This window comes from Schistocerca cancellata, chromosome 8 (genome assembly GCF_023864275.1).
Source record: "Schistocerca cancellata isolate TAMUIC-IGC-003103 chromosome 8, iqSchCanc2.1, whole genome shotgun sequence".
Taxonomy (NCBI): Eukaryota; Metazoa; Arthropoda; class Insecta; order Orthoptera; family Acrididae; genus Schistocerca; species Schistocerca cancellata.
In genome coordinates, this window is record NC_064633.1 from 381704295 (window position 1) to 381725921 (window position 21627).

A 21627-nucleotide genomic window follows, 5' to 3' on the forward strand; every position below is an offset into this window, starting at 1 on the left:
CGCAGCAATGCAGGCTGCTATTCTCCCATGGAGACGATCGTAGAGATGCTGGATGTAGTCCTGTGGAACGGCTTGCCATGCTGGACGTGCAGACCGCGTGAGACGACGCTTCATCCAGTCCCAAACATGCTCAATGGGGGACAGATCCAGAGATCTTGCTGGCCAGGGTAGTTGACTTACACCTTCTAGAGCACGTTGGGTGGCACGGGATACATGCGGACGTGCATTGTCCTGTTGGAACAGCAAGTTCCCTTGCCGGTCTAGGAATGGTAGAACGATGGGCTCGATGACGGTTTGGTTGTACCGTGCACTATTCAGTGTCCCCTCGACGATCACCAGTGGTGTACGGCCAGTGTAGGAGATCGCTCCCCACACCATGATGCCGGGTGTTGGCCCTGTGTGCCTCGGTCGTATGCAGTCCTGATTGTGGCGCTCACCTGCACGGCGCCAAACACGCATACGACCATCATTGGCACCAAGGCAGAAGCGACTCTCATCGCTGAAGACGACACGTCTCCATTCGTCCCTCCATTCACGCCTGTCGCGACACCACTGGAGGCGGGCTGCACGATGTTGGGGCGTGAGCGGAAGACGGCCTAACGGTGTGCGGGACCGTAGCCCAGCCTCATGGAGACGGTTGCGAATGGTCCTCGCCGATACCCCAGGAGCAACAGTGTCCCTAATTTGCTGGGATGTGGCGGTGCGGTCCCCTACGGCACTGCGTAGGATCCTACGGTCTTGGCGTGCATCCGTGCGTCGCTGCGGTCCGGTCCCAGGTCGACGGGCACGTGCATCTTCCGCCGACCACTGGCGACAACATCGATGTACTGTGGAGACCTCACGCCCCACGTGTTGAGCAATTCGGCGGTACGTCCACCCGGCCTCCCGCATGCCCACTATACGCCCTCGCTCAAAGTCCGTCAACTGCACATACGGTTCACGTCCACGCTGTCGCGGCATGCTACCAGTGTTAAAGACTGCGATGGAGCTCCGTATGCCACGGCAAACTGGCTGACACTGACGGCGGCGGTGCACAAATGCTGCGCAGCTAGCGCCATTCGACGGCCAACACCGCGGTTCCTGGTGTGTCCGCTGTGCCGTGCGTGTGATCATTGCTTGTACAGCCCTCTCGCAGTGTCCGGAGCAAGTATGGTGGGTCTGACACACCGGTGTCAATGTGTTCTTTTTTCCATTTCCAGGAGTGTATTTCTATGCGTACTCCGGGCCTTACGCATTCAGAACCACCACATTTATTATTCTTATGGTTTTAACTAACTGTCATGTTTTATGCTGGTCACCTAGCGTGGTATTAGACTTTAAAAAAAATAGACATAAGGAATAGTTTATCAAATGTTCAGCACCCCCCACTCTTCATACCTTGTACACGTCATCCGGCCACTGGCGATTCTCGCCGCCACTGCGTGAGATCTTTCAGGGTTTCGGCCAGTCAGTCAGGCCGTGTCCGCTGCCGCGCGGCTCCTCTCAGCCTGCACGGTAGGTTCTGATATGTTTACAAGGCCCTAATTCCGCTGTTTGTTCATGCTAATGTTCTGCTCTTCGTCGTTCGTGTTCAGGGGAGTTTTATCAGCATCGTATTTCATTTATATTTTCTAGGCCTTTGCCGCTCACAACATTTAAAAAATTTAAAAAACGATTTTTAAATTTTAACTACTGCTTTTACCAGATGACGGTATATAGGACGTGAATGTTGGGGAGTGGCTACAGGGCAACATTCAACGTTACTATGTTATAAACAGCGTATGTGAGTACTTTCTTGTTTCATTCAAAAAACTGGTTGTGTAAAGGTGTAATTTATACCTCATAATTGGAGGATCCAATAGTTTATATAAGCTCTTATATTATTTTTTGTATAGATTGCATGAGGATGCACCGATAAGTGGTGCGAAACCGGTCGCAGATTTAATAAAAATCATTCATACAGCCAGTGTGGAATTTTCTTTGGAAAAATGTCAAAGTTTGGATGTGGTTGCCCGCCATACAAAACAACCTGAACAGTCCCCTGCTGACGTACAGGATGCAACAGGTTGTCTCCATAGCCGTACACGTCCATCTGCTCGATGCAATTTGAAACGAGACTTGTCCGACCAGGCAACAAAACTAATGTCGGTGTTGATGGGCTCAGACGAGGCATAAAGCTTTGTATCCTGCAGTATCTAGGGTACACGATTGGGCCTTCTGCTCTGAAAGCCCATATCAATGATGTTTCGTTGGTTGGTTCGTACGCTGACGCCTGTTGATGGCCCAGCATTTAAATCTGCAGCAGTGTGCTGAAAGGTTGCACTTCCGTCACGCTGAACGATTCTCTTGAGGCGTCGTTGGTCGCGTTCTTACAGGATCTTTTTCGGTGTCAGCGATGTAGGAGATTTGACGGTTTATCTTGATAACCTGCCTTTGTAGCAGCAGTAACCGATCTAACAATTGCTCCAGATACTTGCCGACCGCAGCACCGTATTCTGTCTGTTTAGATGTCTGTGTATTCGAATACGCATGCCTGTACCTGTTTCTTTGACGCTTTAGTGCACATACGGCGCGTTGGCAGTATCCCCCTCTTCCGTCTCCTCACGATCAGACAACCTGGCGTTGCATTGGGGGAGGCGTACAGCCACAGCGAGCGCTCGGGCCCGCCAAACCAGGGCACGGATCACAGGCCAAATCCTTGAATGTATCTGCATTACATTCTCGTGTATAGGGGCACCTGAATGAACAGGTGTATGTGGGGACCGTCCTGAACCTACAGACAATGGAAAAATGTGTGGCCATTCATTTGGCAGATGTCACATTCGGAAATAGTGCACGTCACTTGGAAGCCCGAGGGAGGCCTGCTACGAACACCTTGTCTAACGACGGTCTCTTCGAACTATGACGTGCACTGCGTATTAATGTACAGGCACGAAGAATTAATGAAATCACTGTGGCAACAGACACAATGCATTTACTGCCATACAGTATGTTCAGTAGACCTTGTCTGTTCCTCATCCTCTTATCGAGTGTTTTCTGCAGTATGTACCCACTTAGGAACGTCACCTTTGTTAATGATCTATGTTATTTTATAATTAACATTAGCACTATATTCCAGCAAATGTTATTTCACTCTATTGCACTTTAATTTCATTCTATTGCACTTTAATGAAACTGGACATCTTGAATGTCTTTCCGTTTCCCAGAGACTAATCACAATCAGTCAACTTGAACTTATAGAGGTGATGTTATTTTTCCCAAAGAATTAAGGACAGGTTTTCTACCACAGCCAGAGCGAACAATGAATAGAATAGCTGTCTCTACCGAAAGTGCATCGACTACATGACGAATTGTTCCAGAACAGCCAGAGATTGTGTTAATCATATAGCTGATTTTGTTTCCATTTGGCCTTTTTCTAAGATGATAACGTAAAAACGTAAAATCCTCCCATAAGCTTCCTATTCACAAAAAGACGACTCGCAATTCCATAAATTTGATTCAGGAACCATCTTATTTTTCTTCTTCTTGTTCTTCTTCTTTTGTTTCTTATGTTAGAAACACAGGGGAAGGCATGAAAAATGTGGAGCACATTGTTACCCCGAATAATAGTGCTCAGTAGTATGTAACGTGAGCATCGTAAAGTGACTTAAATACTTGATGAAATGAGTGCAGTACCACAATACTTTTAGAGAATTTCGAATCATTTGCTCATATTTTACACCAAATGTCATACTTATGGCATGCAAATAAATCAAACCTTCTCTCTTTTGCTTTTTAAGATGGACTGGAAGGGTTTAATAAAGCAGATTTTAATATTAAGAATAACTGATTTGAAATGAACAAGGAGGGACTCTGGAACACAGGGAGAACGGGAATTCATAGTGCAAGTCGTCACCAGAAGCGGAAGAAGTGTCCGCAGAAGACAGTAAAACTTCTGCGCCGCAGGAAGAGAGGTACTAATACAGGGAGCGCTCCTGCTTTCAAACTCCCCACTGTTTTCGTCTCCCCTTCCATTTGGCCTCTGACAAAGGCTCACCGCTATTGTTCGTACATTATTTACGCGTCCAAGAACAGTTTTTCCCCCAAGGTAAGCCGTTCTTCCACCATCCTTTCTCCGCCTCACTTTTAGTTCTATGAACGCTTCCGATAACGTATAAAATTTATTCACTACCTTTCCTCGGAGAAATTCAATCAAGTTTACCTATTACAGAGAACACTGAGGTAATGTCTGCATCGAGAACGGTCTATTCCATTTAGCTCTTTACGAGAGAACACTGTTAATGAACATTTGAAATAGGAAGAGTATTAACAGTGTTCACACACACTTTTTCTTACTATTTCGTTACCCGGAAGGTGTGGGAAGGAATATGAGAACCTAGGCAAACTGCAACATCTGAGGCTGCTCTTATATTCGTCAGCATGACGCTACCGAAGACAGTTGAGAAGTATTAATGCATACAGTACCCGAATTCGGTTACATTTTGTTCCTTCACGTAAATGTCAAGACTTCGAGAAGATTCAGTCGCAACTTTCTACCTTTCAGATGACTACCTTGTCAAATAACAAGTGCAATTATTCAAATATTACTTTTCATAGTAACCCACTCAGCCGCAAAGCATTACCAAGTAAAATTATGGTTTGGTTATAAATGGTTCAAATGGCTCTGAGCACTATGGGACTTAACTTCTGAGGTAATCAGTCCCCTATAACTTAGAACTACTTAAACCTAACTAACCTAAGGACATCACACACATCCATGCCCGAGGCAGGATTCGAACCTGTGACCGTAGCGGTCGCGCGGTTCCAGACTGTAGCGCCTAGAACCGCTCCGCCACTCCGTCCGGTGGTTTGGTTATAGTTTAGGATATTCTGCACTACTGTTAATTTAGGCAATCACGTGACTCAGTTACACTGTGTAGTCGCAAAAAAAGGAAAAAAAAGAAAAAAAACTTCGACTTACATTTCAAATGACGTTCATTCAACTGTATCTAAATTTACGTCCATACTTTGCAAGAAAGTGTGAAGTTTGTAATGGAGGTTATTTTCCATTCTAACACGTTTCAGATTCCAGTCGCATATGGAACGCTAGTAGAATGACTACTCAAGTGTCATTAATCACGCTGTAATTAGTCAAATCCATGCGGTTCCTACGAGGGCAATGCATACGACGTGAAATACACTCCGCACATGATACCAGCTCATGGAACTCTGTTCGTAGCCTTTAGGGTGACAGATGACGTTGGGGTGTGGGGCAACTTCGGCAGGATGGATTAGGGTCAGAATACCAGGTCACAAGTTTTTTCAAACCTAGTGCTGGACTGGGGCAGGTTACAGAGGATTTAGGTTCACTATGTAGAGGCTTTACTAAGGAAGATACCGTGGTTATTTTGGGTGCGCTTGGCAACAGTATTGGCAGGGATCTGGCATACAGCATAGAGTGTGACCTGGCAAAGATTGCATCAACATCGAGTCATACCAGTGTTGGGTTAGTGTCGGTTCTGGAGCGCCACGACCGACCTCATTTGAGCTCTTCTGTCAGGAGAGTTAATTTGGAGTGGGAACGGCTACTTGGAACTGTTGCAGGGTCACACATTGGTGCGGTTCCTGTTGATTCACTCTGTAGGTTGGACTGTACTAGACATGGCCTACACCTCAACAGGAAAGGGAAGGGTAAACTGGCTGGGCTGATAGCAGGAAATTTAAAGGGGGGAGGAACTACATCTCTTGGTGCAAACTCTTTTTTAGTGTAAGATCAGTGTCCAGTGGGAAACTCAGCCAGGCAAGTACTAAAGATGTTAAAAAAGTTCAAGATACTCACAGAAGTAAAGTGAAAAATAATGTTAGTATATTTCATCAAAATATTGGGGGATTGAAGTATAAAATTGATGAGCTTCTGCTTTGTTTAGAAGATATAGAAGCTGAGAATATAATAGATATACTATGCCTGTCTGAACATCACATTGTCACTTATATGAAAAAGGTTAGCATCAATGGGTACAAATTAGCTGCACATGTAAGTAGAGATAATATTATGAGAGGAGGAGTTGCCATATATGTGAAAAGCTTCCACAGTGTAAAAAATATAGAAACTAAACAATTTTGTGTAGAGCAACGTATGGAAGCATGTGCCACTGAACTAAAACTAAATGGTGGCACTTTCGTAATTGTAACAGTGTATAGGTGCCCCTCAGGGAATTTCCAGCTATTTCTAGAAAACTTGAATGCTTTGTTGTGCTATCTGTCAGACAGGGGGAAGCAAATTATCATTTGTGGGGATTTCAATGCTGATTCCCTGAAAGAGTGTAATAGCAAGAATGACCTTGTAATATTACTCAGTTCTTTCAATTTGAGCTCCATCATTGATTTTCCTACTCGGATAACAAAGAACAGCAGGACATTGATAGATAACTTTTTTATAGACCAAGATAAGTTTAAGGACATAAATGCTTATCCTGTTGAGAATGGTCTTTCAGATCATGGTGCACAGCTAGTTACAGTACATGACATAGCTCCATGCAGTATATCAAATCAGAATTTCAAAGCAGTGCATTCAATTAACAATATAAATATTGAAAACTTTAGGGAAAGCCTACAGCAGCTAGACTGGGATGAATAATGTATAAGGGATCCGATGCAAACTTGAAATATAACTTATTTCACGATACATTTTTAAGGGTATTTGAAAATTGTTATCCCAAGAAAATAGTTAATCATAATTCCAAGAAAACATACAAAAAACCTTGGCTAACTAAAGTAATAAGAATATATTGCAACCGTAAAATAGAACTGTATCTAACAGCAAGAGGGAGTACTGACCCCGAAATTGTTCAATATTATAAAAACTATTGTGCAGTGCTAAGAAAATTTATTAAAAAGTCCAGAAGCATGTGTGACATGTCTGAGATCAGTAACTCTGATAATAAAATTAAAGCAATTTGGAATATTATTAAAGGGAAACAGGGCAACCAAGAGCACAGGAAGACTTTAGGGCCATAAAACTGAATGACAATTGTACAAACAAACAATCAGAAATTGAAAATATTTTCAATAATCACTTTTTGAATGTTGTGGAGAAAATAGGATCTAGATCTTCACTAGAAGAGGCAAGGCTACTAATAGAAGAGGCCATACCTGTGCAGTTTGAAACAACTGTATTTCCACCAACCTCTCCCTCTGAAATCAGTAAAATAATAAACTTACTGAAAAGTAAAAGCTCTTACGGAATTGATGGCATTTCCTGCAAGGTACTTAAAGCTTGTTCCCCACAGATCAGTAGGATTTTCAGCCACGTATGTAATAGCTCTTTGGAGCAGGGTGTTTTCCCCGATAGACTGAAATATGCCATTGTAAAACCATTGCATAAAAAGGGGGATACGTCTTATGTCAACAACCATCGCCCAATCTCTCTTCTGACAGCTCTATCAAAAATTTTTAAGAAAGTAATGTATTCAAGAGTAGCCTCCCATATTTGTAAAAATAAAGTGCTAACAAAATGTCAGTTTGGTTTTCAGAAAGGCTTTTAAACAGAAAATGCTATATACACTTTCACTGATCAAGTATTAAACGCTCTGAATAACTGGACATCACCCACTGGTAATTTTTGTGACCTCTCAAAGGCCTTTGATTGTGTAAATCATGGAATTCTTTCAGATAAGCTAAATCATTATGGTTTGAGGGGGACAGTGCACAAATGGTTTAATTCATACTTAACTGGAAGAATGAAGAAAGTTGAAATAAGTGGTCCATGTAATGTTAAAACAACAGTTGATTCCTCAAACTGGGGGGCTATCAAGTATGGGGCCCCACTGAGTTCTGTCTTAGGTCCTTTACTGTTCTTGCTATACATTAATGACTTACCATTCCACATTGATGAAGATGCAAAGTTAGTTCTTTTTGCTGATGATACAAGTATAGTAATAACATCCAAAAACCAAGAACTAAGTGATGTAATTGTAAATGATGTTTTTCACAAAATTATTAAGTGGTTCACAGCAAACGGACTCTCTTTAAATTTTGATAAAACACAGTATATACAGTTCCATACAGTAAATTGCACAACTCCAGCAATAAATATAGACTTTGAACAGAAGCCTGTAGCTAAGGTAGAATTTTCAAAATTTTTAGGTGTGTCCATTGATGAGAGGTTAAACTGGAAGCAACACATTGATCGTCTGCCGAAACGTCTGAGTTCAGCTACGTATGCTATTAGGGTTATTGCAAACTTTGGTGATAAGAATCTCAGTAAATTAGCTTACTATGCCTACTTTCATTCACTGCTTTCGTATGGCATGATATTCTGGGGTAATTCATCGTTGAGTAGAAAAGTATTCATTGCTCAAAAACGTGTAATCAGAATAATTGCTGGAGCCCACCCACGGTCATCCTGCAGACATCTAGGGATCCCCAAAGTAACCTCACAGTATATATAATCACTTATGAAATTTGTTGTAATAATCAAACCTAGTTCAAAAGTAATAGCAGTGTGCATAGCTACAACACCAGGAGAAACGATGATCTTCACTATGCAGGGTTAAATCTGACTTTGGCAAAGAAAGGGGTAAATTATGCTGCGACAAAAGTCTTTGCTCATCTACCAAACAGCATCAAAAGTCTGACAGATAGCCAAACCAACATTTAAAAATAAATTAAAAGAATTTCTAGATGACAACTTCTTCTACTCATTGACTGAATTTTTAGATATAAATTAAGGGAGGGGGGAAAAAAAAGGAACACCGACTTAAACATTAGTCTCATGCAATATTTTGTGTAATGTAATATCTTGTACAGACATCTTTTATTAACCTGACACGTCCCACATCATTACAAAGTGTTGTATTCATATTCTATGAAACAAGTATTAATCAATTGTAATCTAATCTCAACATCAAGGGTCATCAGTTCAGGGCTTTTAGTATTTCTGTAACGTTCTTTCTCGAGTACGACAAACTTCATCTTACCCTTCTTTGCGTGCCGTCAATATATCTTGCTGATTCTAGCTTTCTGGTAGACTTGAGAAGTATTGTGTTTTGTAAGCAATTTCATCCTATGAATGTACCTAAGTCAGCAGTTTGCTTTGCGTATGGCTGCGATTACTCCATTTTGTATCCAAGCAATTATAATTTTAGAAGAGTGTAACGTAGGAAATTATCACGAGTTGTCACCTTGCATTGTAAACATGGATTACCGTGGAGCCAGTACTAGAGGAGACGTTGGTTCTTTGGTGTCACCGCCAGACACCACACTTGCTAGGTGGTCGCCTTTAAATCAGCCGCAGTCCGCTAGTATACGACTGACCCGCGTATCGCCACTGTCAGTGATTGCAGACCGAGCGCCGCCACACGGCAGGTCTAGAGACACTTCCTAGCACTTGCCCCAGTTGTACAGCCGACTTTGCTAGAGATGGTTCACTGACAAATTATGCTCTCATTTGCCGAGACGATAGTTAGCATAGCCTTCAGCTACGTCATTTGCTACGACCTAGCAAGGCGCCATTATCATTTGATATTTATCTTGTGATGCATGTACCATCAGACCGATGTTTACCAATTATGGATTAAAGTTAAGTATTCCAGAAGCTACGTACTTTTCTTCCTACTATAAACTCCTATAACTGTTCCAGACCTCACGCCAGCCTGCTTGAGCTTATACGCATGCCTTTCGTCTACCGGGCATAATAGCTTGGCTGTCTTGCCAAGTCACAACAAATTGGCGACGAGGATTTTGTGTTCGTATTGATTTACTTGTGTCATGGCTTCGCCACCATCTCCAGATGTACTGTCCGAATTTTATCGCTTGCAGAATCAGCAGACACAGGACTTATTGGATGCCCTTGGACAGCTCATCCAGGGTCAACGTGCACTGCAAAACGATGCGGCAGCCGCCGCTCCATCGCTCACGCAGGCACAACACGCCCTTGCACCACCTTTTCCTCCTTTTGATGCGGCACTGGAAAGCTGGACGGAGTGGTCACGCCAATTTGGATTCCATCTCGCCGCCTACAGAATTCAAGCTAATGAGCGGCAGCCTTTTTTGTTAGCATCCGTTGGCGTCCAGACGAACCATGTGATAGTGAAATTGTTTCCCCAATGCGACATAGCAACTCTGTCCTATGAAGAAATTTTGTCTGCATTAGATGCTTATTTCAAAGAATCAGTCAATGTAGTTGCCAAACGGTATACATTCTTTCGTACAAAATGTACGGCAGGTCAGACTAATCGGGAGTGAGTTGCAACCTTGCAAGGCCTTACTAGGGATTGTGCTTTTGAGTGTGAATGTGGACTCCCTTATTCAGATACTATAGTGCGTGATGCAATTGCACAGAACGTTTCTGATGTTCGCATAAGGGAACAGATTTTGAAACTAGTCAATCCTCCCTTCAACAAGTGATGGACATATTGGATCGGCAGGACACACTTGATTTTGCTCAGGCATCATCTGAAACTTCGCCACCTGTGTGTCACGTTAACCGGACCGCCGGATGAGCTGCACGGAACAATAAACAGTCCTCGCGCCCGGCCGCGCCTATGCCGCCTGGCTCTCATCCATGTGTCCCGCGTCGGCAGACAAATGCAGTGAAATCATGCCCGCGGTGTGCTACAAGACATTTACGTGAGAATTGCCCGTCACGCCAAGCTATTTGCTTTTTCTATAATAAAAAAGGACATGTTCAAAGTGTTTGCCAGAAAAAGCTCCAATCGGAAGCTCAAAACCATTCCAGGCCATTTGCTTCGCACTGGAATCGAAATCGAACCAAGGATACTCAGGCTCGTGACACTTTGCCCATGGAAATTCATGTCGTTCATGCCACTCCGCCCAGTGGTAATCTCTCTAACAGTGACTATGTTCGTCCCACAAAGTCTGTGCATCGACTTCGCCAGAAATCCCATCATGTCGCAAGTGATTCTGTACCAGTGTCAGTTCACGTTGCACAAGACAGTCGCTCTTGTCGTCAGCAGGAAAATAAACTTTTTGTGGACTTGGACATTAATGGTAAAGTGATACCGTTCCTGCTCGATACTGGAGCTGCAGTTTCACTACTCAATCACGACACGTACAAACAGCTGGGCACACCTCCGTTGCGTGCCGCAAATGTTAAGCTAACTAATTATTCTGGTCAAGCGATCCCTGTGTTAGGACAGTGCAGCCTTCTTGCAAGATACAAGGGACAAACAAAACTTGGGTCATTTTACGTCCTTCGTTCTTCTTCTGCAGTGAAGTTGGTTTCGATTTATTTCAGTTCCTATCAATTAACCAGTCTGTGCCTTCAGACAGTGTTTTTCATCTCGGTGAAGAATTGCAGACATTTTTGCACCAGGCCTCGGTTGCGCTAAGAACTATAAAGCACATTTGGAACTGCAAGTAAACGCACAACCGAAATTTTTCAGAGCACGCAATGTTCCCCACGCATTGCGTGATGAGGTCGCAAAAACGTTACACGATTTGGAATCACAAGGAGTAATTGAACGTGTGCAGGCTTCTCTCTGGGCATCACCCTTAGTAATTTTGCACAAACCTTCCGGAAAATTGAGTCTTTGTGTGGACTTTAACGCAACAGTGAATCCACAACTAGTGACTGCAACTTTTCCTTTAACCCGCCCAGAAGATCTTTTCGACAAACTGTGGCCGGGTAAATATTTTTCGAAGTTGGACCTAGCAGATGCGTACTTGCAAAGACCGGTGGACGAAGAACCCAGCGCGTTTTGGTGGTTAACACGCATCTTGGTTTGCACCGATTCAAAAGACTGCCATTCGGGTGTGCATCCGCCCCTGCATTGTTTTAGCAATATTTACAAACTGTTTGTGCGTCGGTCCCTACTGCAGCAAATTATCTGGACGATATTGTCATCTCCAGAAAGACGGAAGAAGAACATTTAGCCAATCTCAGAACATTATTTCAGGTCTTGCGACAAAACGGTCTTCGCTTGCGGACGGACAAATGTGTGTTTTTTGCTCGTGATTTGCATATTTGGGACATGTACTCCATGCCCAAGGCATACATCCCAGTCCAGAGCACCTCCGTGCCATACAAGACTTGCCTTCGCCGCAGAATTTGCAGCAGCTACAGGGTGTGCTGGGAAAAATAAATTACTATCATCGCTATGTGCGCCACGACTCTTCCATTTCAGCTCCGCTTCATCGCTTACGCCGTAAAGGTGTTCCGTTCGTCTGGACGACGGAATGCGAACGCGCCTTTCGCCAGTTGAAATCGGAGTTGCTTTCCAATACTTTCCTTACGCCATTCGATCCCCGGAAGCCCCTTTTGTTGATGGTGGATGCATCGGATTTCTGGATCGGTGCTGTGCTTGCGCACAAAGAAGTTTCGCACGATCGTCCTATTGCCTTTGCGTCCAAATTGCTCTCGTCTGCGCAAAGAAATTATTCACAGATCGAGAAAGAAGCATTGGCTCTCGTATTTGGTGTTACAAAGTTTCATGATTTCTTGTATGGTCGTCACTTTACCATCTTCACAGACCACAAACCTTTGAAATCGCTTTGTCATCCGACCAAGCCTGTACCTCCACGTACAGCGCAGAAATTCATTCGCTGGTCTATTTTCCTCTCGCAGTACCGCTACGATACCTTGTATTGGTCCACTGCTAAACACGGAAACGCCGATGCGTTGTCCTGTTTGCCTATTGCTGAGGATAGAGCATTCGATTCCTCCGAACTTGCTTGCATGTTCATTGATTCGGAAACCGATGACGTGGTTGAATCGTTTCCGATTGATTTTCGTTGGGTAGCTACAGCCACAGCTGCCGACCCTGTCCTTGGTACCGTTCTGCGTTTTGTTGCTACGCAGTGGCCCTTGTCAAAGTCACGGATCGGGGATCCGTTGGTTCGCCGATTTTTTTCTCACAAGGAGAGACTATTTGTACGACGGGGTGTTTTGTTGTTGCGTTCTGATAATGATCAGTCCAGGGTCGTAGTCCCACGTTCGTTACAGTCCTCTGTCTTACGGCTTCTCCACAAAGGCCATTGGGGTATAGTGAGATCGAAACAACTTGCTCGTCAGCACTGTACTTGGTTCGGAATCGATGCCGCGATTACGAATATGTGCTCTTCTTGCATGGTGTGTGCCGAACAACAATCAACACCACCGCGGAAATTCTTTGCATGGCCAAAAGCCACTTCCCCTTGGCAACGAATACACATCGATTTTGCTGGTACATTCTGGAATGCTTGATGGATGGTTCTGGTCGATTCATTCAGTAATTTTCCTTTTGTTGTCCGGATGTCTTCCACGACGTCTTCTACCACCATTCAAGCGTTGTCCGCTATCTTTTGCATTGAAGGTCTTCCACAGACTATTGTTTCCGACAATGGCCCACAATTCATGTCCGCAGAATTTCATTCTGCAAGGCCAATGGTATTCAACATCTGCCGTCCGCGCCGTTTTCGCCAAGGTCAAACGGTGCCGCTGAACGATTCTCGGGAGGACGCGTTATTGCACTTTTTGTCCTCGTATCGCTCTCAGCCCCAAGATGGTCGTTCGCCGGATGAGTTGCTTCACGGTCGCCCTCATCGAACCTTGATGTCTTTGCTACATCCGCCGCATCAGGTTCCTGTGCCGCGGCAGACACCTGCTTTTGCTCCAGGCGACGTTGTCTATTATCGCACCTATCGAGGTTCACGGCGTTGGCTCGCAGGGCGCATTCTTCGCTGCCTCGGCCGCGCTATGTGTTTGGTTTTGGGGGCCTCTGGTGAGGTGCGTCGGCATCTCAATCAGCTGCGCCTCTTTCCTCGCACGGAATTTGCCACTCCCCGTCTGCTTTCAGCGACGGTGCCGTCCGGTCAGCGCCCTGGGGACCCATCTACTGGCTCGCCTTAGCCCCAGGTGATACCGACGCTGCCTTCCATTTTGCCCCATGGCGACGCAATGGACGCGTCGCTGCAACCGCCTGGCGCCTCCCTGGGTCACGCGCCGCCGATCGCTTCCCGTGACCAGTTGTCCTCCGCCATGGAACTCTTGCCCGCTCCGGACTATCTGTCGTCTTCGCTCGTCGGGTGCTCAGACCCGATGGAGGTCGACCCTTCGGCCCCTCCTGAATCTCTACGGGGGCGTACACCGCATGTTGGCGTGCACCCTAGACTAGGTTTTCTGGCGTTTCCTAGCTCCCCTCGGACCGAATGGCACGGTGCAGGTGGCACAGCCACGCCTGTTGTTAGGCTCCCCACCTCGTCGCATACGTCAACATGGGGTCCTCCCCACGACGGGCGGAAGCCTTATAACATACCCGTTCGTCGATTTGTGGGGGAGGAATGTGGTGTCACCGCCAGACACCACACTTGCTAGGTGGTAGCCTTTAAATCGGCCGCGGTCCGCTAGTATACGACGGACCCGCGTGTCGCCACTGTCAGTGATTGCAGACCGAGCGCCGCCACATGGCAGGTCTAGAGACACTTCCTAGCACTCGCCCCAGTTGTACAGCCGACTTTGCTAGAGATGGTTCACTGACAAATTACGCTCTCATTTGCCGAGACGATAGTTAGCATAGCCTTTAGCTACGTCATTTGCTACGACCTAGCAAGGCGCCATTATCATTTGCTATTTATCTTGTGATGCATGTACCGTCAGACTGATGTTCACCAATTATGGATTAAAGTTAAGTATTCCAGAAGCTACGTACTTTTCTTCCTACTATAAACTCCTATAACTGTTCCAGACCTCACGCCAGCCTGCGTGAGCTTAAACGCATGCCTTTCGGCTACCGGTCATTGTGGCTTGGCTGTCTTGCCAAGTCACAACAGGTTCTCACGCTCGAACAGCTGACGCTGGCTACTGCTTAAAGCCCTTTGCAGTACGTTACATATACTCTCTATGAATCTGAAGAAGTGCTACTAAATATTGATCGATGTTCTTCGTACTTGGTGTACCAAATTCTATGGATAACAGATACCTACTGTTGAAATTTCAATCAGTATCTCCAATACCATAGGAGACATAAATTTTTGCCTATAACACAATAACCGTGCTGGCGTTGTGAAACTGAGTAGTGACTGGAATCCTTTCTTCTATTATATCAACTGAATCTGTGCCTAGCGGATATGTCCACATAATCTAATTTTCTGATTTTCTTTAATTTCATTGCCAATTATTTCTGACGTAATTAACATATATTGGAAAATTATTATTTCATTGTGTTTCGGTTGTATGAGTGTTTTTCAGAGACTGAGAGAGTGAATAGAGGACATACGTACAGTAAGACTGTGATATTTCATTAAAACTACGTAAATGTAAGCGTGAGAAAGTTGTGTAATAGAGGAATTTGAGACGTATGTCTGAGAGCATCGTTTTGTAAAAGGCAGCCGGAAGGGGCGTTGAGTATTAAGTTTATTAGTAATTCATTATGTGAATAGATATCGTATGATGTTTTTATTAAATTTTATCTCGTTCAGAAATTACGAGATTTCTGGTCCAAATGACGTGTGGGAATCTGATTCGCTGAAATGATCTGCTTGGCTGATTAGCATACTAGCCAATAGGAATGCAGCATCTCATTTTCATTTGAGCAGGGCTTTATGCCTCAGATATATGAGTCGATATAGACATTCGGGATCAGTTTTCTGGTAAACACCCACGTTAAATCGCGCTCATCAGAATTGTAACAAAATAACGAAATCTGTGTGTTTGATTGGTTCTCGTGTAGTTCATGTAAAGCGACTACAATGTTGGGTATTCTGAGAAAGTCTGAGCTTTGTGAGTGTTTTATTTTAGGAGATATCGCTTGTGAAGTTTTCAAGTGGTACATCAACTCCCCGTGGCGTGTTTCGTACAAATTACGAAGCATTATGGCTAGCACTTCCGTACAAGAAAGACTGCTGAACAACTCACAACTCACAAACAGTCGTGGTCAGTGACTGTCCAGGATGTTTAAAATATCGGGTCGGACTAAAAATCTTGTGGCTGCTTTTGGGTGTGAACTGGTTACTGAGGCAATCAATAACATTGCATACCAAATTAGTTTCGGGATATTAAATATGGACTAGATAGCCGTTTCCCTTGTTTTAAAGACAATAAACCAGGTTACAGGAAATTTTTGTAATTTTTCAAATGAGTCATGCAAGAATCCCGAACGCCCGATGTTCTTAACTAATTTTGCGATGCTGCCCATAGAATGAAGTTGTGTGGCCTTCGCGTGGTAGATATTTAACTGACTATTAGTCAACGCTGCTTTTATCGGCTAAACCACTAACTGCCTTCGCAGAGTGAAAGAGCACACAACCTGAAGTCTATTCAGGTAGATGGAAAGATTGTTTAATAGATAGTGAGATAGCAACTCCCCTCGCCGCAAGAGCACTTACTCCACCTATTGCCACGTTTCTCCTTGTCAGTGTAGATACGGTGCTAATAAAGCTATAATATTAAAACAACGTGCTATTAATCGCTAAACAATAAAATACCCAGTGAGGCTGTCCTGAGACGATACCACTGTTTTCCTTAAAACCCCAAATCGTGTTTTAAAACTGGTTCCTGATATTAACATCATAGGTTGCGACTGGAACTACCAACATGAAAATGACATAAATAATACATAAAAATCAGTTTTTGTGTGACAGAATAACACAAAACTAGGTGGAAATGTAGGGTAAGAAACAACCAGACATAATATGTCAGGTGTGGGCCAGAAGGTGCACCTGGTACAATAAACATATCCCCAGTTACCTGTTCCATTCGGGAATGTTTTTTGGGATAATGAATGTAGGTATCATCCCTGTGACAACTAGTCTCTCATTTTCTGGTTGTTATCATACCGTGACACGTACTATTACCTGATCGAAATGATCCGATATCCTATAAATAGCGTAGGAGGCAAAAGATGTCATCTGAGCTGGAGGCCCAGTATAAAGGGAGGCGGGGACCACTGTGTTTTCAGTAGAGAAGCCGTGACATCAGAATGGGTCTATCTGGAAGACTCAGTGGCTTCAAACGTGGACTAGTCATTGGATGTCACGTGTGCTCTGGCGGAACCGCAAGCGCTGGAACGAAGAGGAAGAACGCAAGACCAGAGAAGGCAGCGAATAGCCCGCTGACAAGGACCGCGCCACGACGGGAGCGACCTCTGCAAGAAGGCCGGACATTGATGGAAAATTTTCGCGGAATATTAGCGCGGCCTAGCAGAGGGTGCTACAAGAGCAGTTAGTAGTGGTACTCAAACAGTGTGACCTGTCTGAACATTGCATATAGCACAGAACTCTGATCCATACTGCCTGTCGCCTAACGCTTGCGACACTTGTTCTAAATCCAAGGTTAAGTATTGTCAATTTGTTTTATTGAAATAAAGCTTCTAATCATATTTGCGCTACCGTTACGTCAGGAAATGACACAAGTACCGTTATTCAAGAAGGGTGCGTATAGGTATTGTTCGCCATGGGCTCTAGGACACAGCCACTGCACGATCCGGTTACGTAAGCCAAGATCGTCTGCTTTCTCTCTCAGGCGTTTATAATGGCATACATGGCGGCGTGTACTACTAGTGAGCGTGTGACTGCTGACGTCATAGCCTCCAGCCCACACGTTCATACTCGCGCCACAGATAGCCTTCTGCAAATATCCTAACGAATGTAACTGAACACATGTGACACCCACATCGCTCATCAAACGTATGAATTTCGACTGATTCCTCATTTTGCACTAATGTACGCGATCACTGTTTCATTAACACCTCACCCATTACGTCTCTCTTTCTAGAACAGGGTGCTAGGACTCGAAAGAAAATCCTAAGGGACATGCACACAGATCGTTGATTTTCGTTTAGTATTATTTCGTATCGCAGGCAATCATCTATTGATGAAGTATTATAGTTAGCAGTAGCAGGGAATGCGTGATACGTTCGCATTGGGCATAACATTTATAAAGTATGTGTTTGTGGAAAGGAAATGGCTATGTCCACTCATAAGGAGGGTATGGATTTGACTTGGAGTACTGAGATAGCAAGGGGAAGAGTATGTCCAGTCGTAAGGAAGGTAGAGATTTTTCTGTTTCAAGAGCCACTGCCGACAGCAAGGTGTATTTCCGATACTTCGCTCATTGTCGATGCGGTTCAATTAAGACCATGTTCGTACCATTTAATTGTAAGTATAATGATAAAAAATATATGTTACCGGTTTTGTATAATAATTCCGTGTATGCATGGACTGTGGTGAGAATGATCGACGTTTCCCGTTAACTGCAGCGGGTTTCCGAATGCAGAGGCCTGCTGGATTGTAGGAATGTATCGGAGTTAACTCTGCCCTCGTCTAGACGACCGAATGGAGAACTAACACTTAGTTTATGTTGGGCAGCTTTCGTGATCAAGTGGGAATTTGGGAAGATAATGTATGGAGGTGTGTTTGCATTGGACCGTTATTCGCTCCCGTGCAAATTATTCGGCTAAATGCTTCTGGACACTTCGTGCAGTTATTTAGTTGAGAAAAGATCGATTGTGGTGTGTGGAGGACACATTTGCCTTTTCTCCAGACATCGGAAATACCTTAGTTGGCTTGTAAATTTTAGGGATGATTCGTAATGTGTTACATCACCTACTTCGGTATTCGAGAGTGGAAATATCAGTTTCCTCTATTTGTTTCTAGTTACTCAGTTGCGCTAGTGATCGGTAGGAAGGCGCCTAGTGTTTGATATCGAGAAGTACCGCGCAAATGGTACAATATTATGGGGAAAATACATGTGTTCGTGTAATCCTGGAGTCTGGAGATGTACGTGGAAAAGCGAGCAAGCAAAGAGCAGAAGTAGTACGCTTTTGTGCCGAGGGGGAAACGAGTTCTCGTTAGTACACATTACAGAAAATTTTGACGGCGATTACCTAGGACTGATTAGCATCATGACATATACACTCCTGGAAATGGAAATAAGAACACATTGACACCGGTGTGTCAGACCCACCATACTTGCTCCGGACACTGCGAGAGGGCTGTACAAGCAATGATCACACGCACGGCACAGCGGACACACCAGGAACCGCGGTGTTGGCCGTCGAATGGCGCTAGCTGCGCAGCATTTGTGCACCGCCGCCATCAGTGTCAGCCAGTTTGCCGTGGCATACGGAGCTCCATCGCAGTCTTTAACACTGGTAGCATGCCGCGACAGCGTGGACGTGAACCGTATGTGCAGTTGACGGACTTTGAGCGAGGGCGTATAGTGGGCATGCGGGAGGCCGGGTGGACGTACCGCCGAATTGCTCAACACGTGGGGCGTGAGGTCTCCACAGTACATCGATGTTGTCGCCAGTGGTCGGCGGAAGGTGCACGTGCCCGTCGACCTGGGACCGGACCGCAGCGACGCACGGATGCACGCCAAGACCGTAGGATCCTACGCAGTGCCGTAGGGGACTGCACCGCCACTTCCCAGCAAATTAGGGACACTGTTGCTCCTGGGGTATCGGCGAGGACCATTCGCAACCGTCTCCATGAAGCTGGGCTACGGTCCCGCACACCGTTAGGCCGTCTTCCGCTCACGCCCCAACATCGTGCAGCCCGTCTCCAGTGGTGTCGAGACAGGCGTGAATGGAGGGACGAATGGAGACGTGTCGTCTTCAGCGATGAGAGTCGCTTCTGCCTTGGTGCCAATGATGGTCGTATGCGTGTTTGGCGCCGTGCAGGTGAGCGCCACAATCAGGACTGCATACGACCGAGGCACACAGGGCCAACACCCGGCATCATGGTGTGGGGAGCGATCTCCTACACTGGCCGTACACCACTGGTGATCGTCGAGGGGACACTGAATAGTGCACGGTACATCCAAACCGTCATCGAACCCATCGTTCTACCATTCCTAGACCGGCAAGGGAACTTGCTGTTCCAACAGGACAATGCACGTCCGCATGTATCCCGTGCCACCCAACGTGCTCTAGAAGGTGTAAGTCAAGTACCCTGGCCAGCAAGATCTCCGGATCTGTCCCCCATTGAGCATGTTTGAGACTGGATGAAGCATAGTCTCACACGGTCTGCACGTCCAGCACGAACGCTGGTCCAACTGAGGCGCCAGGTGGAAATGGCATGGCAAGCCGTTCCACAGGACTACATCCAGCATCTCTACGATCGTCTCCATGGGATAATAGCAGCCTGCATTGCTGCGAAAGGTGGATATACACTGTACTAGTGCCGACATTGTGCATGCTCTGTTGCCTGTGTCTATGTGACTGTGGTTCTGTCAGTGTGATCATGTGATGTATCTGACCCCAGGAATGTGTCAATAAAGTTTCCCCTTCCTGGGACAATGAATTCACGGTGTTCTTATTTCAATTTCCAGGAGTGTAGATGGTAAGAGTGTAGGTATACCATAATTTTTTCGGGTGCTGTACAGATATAGGAGATAACACCACTGTTTGTGTAAAATGAGTACTCGTATGTGTTTTACTATAATGTTACTGTGGCACACGTAGTGTAAAATGTGTATATATATTGCATTGTAAAGTTAGTGTAGTTTATGTTATAGGGTGACTAGAAAGAATGACTGTATGTCCTATCGTGAGGGACATATAGATTCAGCAGATCGATAATGGCGAGGGTATGAGCGAGATGTCATACGTGGAAAATTATGTGCTCTATAGATAGTGAGTTTCGTTCCAGAAGCACAGTCGTCAAGAGGAGAAATTACCTGTACATCGATTGGTGTCAGACTGTAGCAGCAATAGTAACATTTAAATGTAGTTACACGGGTAAATATGTTCTGGGCTTCCAATTCTTGTGAGTCTGGTATGTATTTGATGATCCGTAGACATCTTTGCGGGGTTAACTGTCAATGCAATTTAGCGATCTGTGCAAAATAATTTTACCGCTGAAAGTCTCGTCTGCAGAGAGAAAGAAAAGGCGGTTTTACTTCGATACTGGCCGCGTCAGTAATTCGTCGGGTAAACTTGATAAGAGCGAATCATAATGATGGATTCATTCACATCCTCTGTGATGCGATATAGGAGCCTTTACACAGCGGTGAGATCATTTGCATATGTTGAGAGCAGGGAGGCTATCACGTTAGGTCCGCCAGGAAGACTGCATTCGGTGCTATTTTCGTAAATAGGTTCTGTTAGGGCAGGAATATCCGTGCATAGAACTTAGACATCAAGAAATCGAGCATTAACTTTTTCTAGGACACTATACAATTGCTGAGAGGTCGACTTGGCTGTTATTTTTTACAAATCCATGTGCAGTAAGAATAAGATTGAGAACGTTTTTGATGGCGAGTCTCCATGAGGACGTTCCGTGACGAGATGCCACAGACGCTGGGTGTGCTGGCACTGCTGAACACGTCACGTATGGTCCGTTACAAACGCTTGGGAGAAAGCAGTTTGTGGTATATTGGAACGGATTTCTGCAGCGTCGCTCAGCAACTAGCCTTTCGCTGGACCGCAAATAGAGGGAGGGTTCACATCGGTAGCATCGACCACACGCGCGAGCAGTCCTGCTTGGAACGCTTGCGCACTGTAAATAAGTCTTCGCTTTTGCCCGATCGCGTAATCAACGGCGACTAGGTGATCATGTATTTAGAGAGAAATTTCTCAGGTACAAAGTATGAAATTGATGTCACCTGCTCATACTTCAGGGTAGCTGTGCGTGGTTTGACAGAAGACGGGATTGTCACTTCGCGGGGGCTGGGGGTGGCGGAGGGTGCTTGCGCATGTCTGTTGCATTATTTTGCGAGCAGGTCTGTAGGCT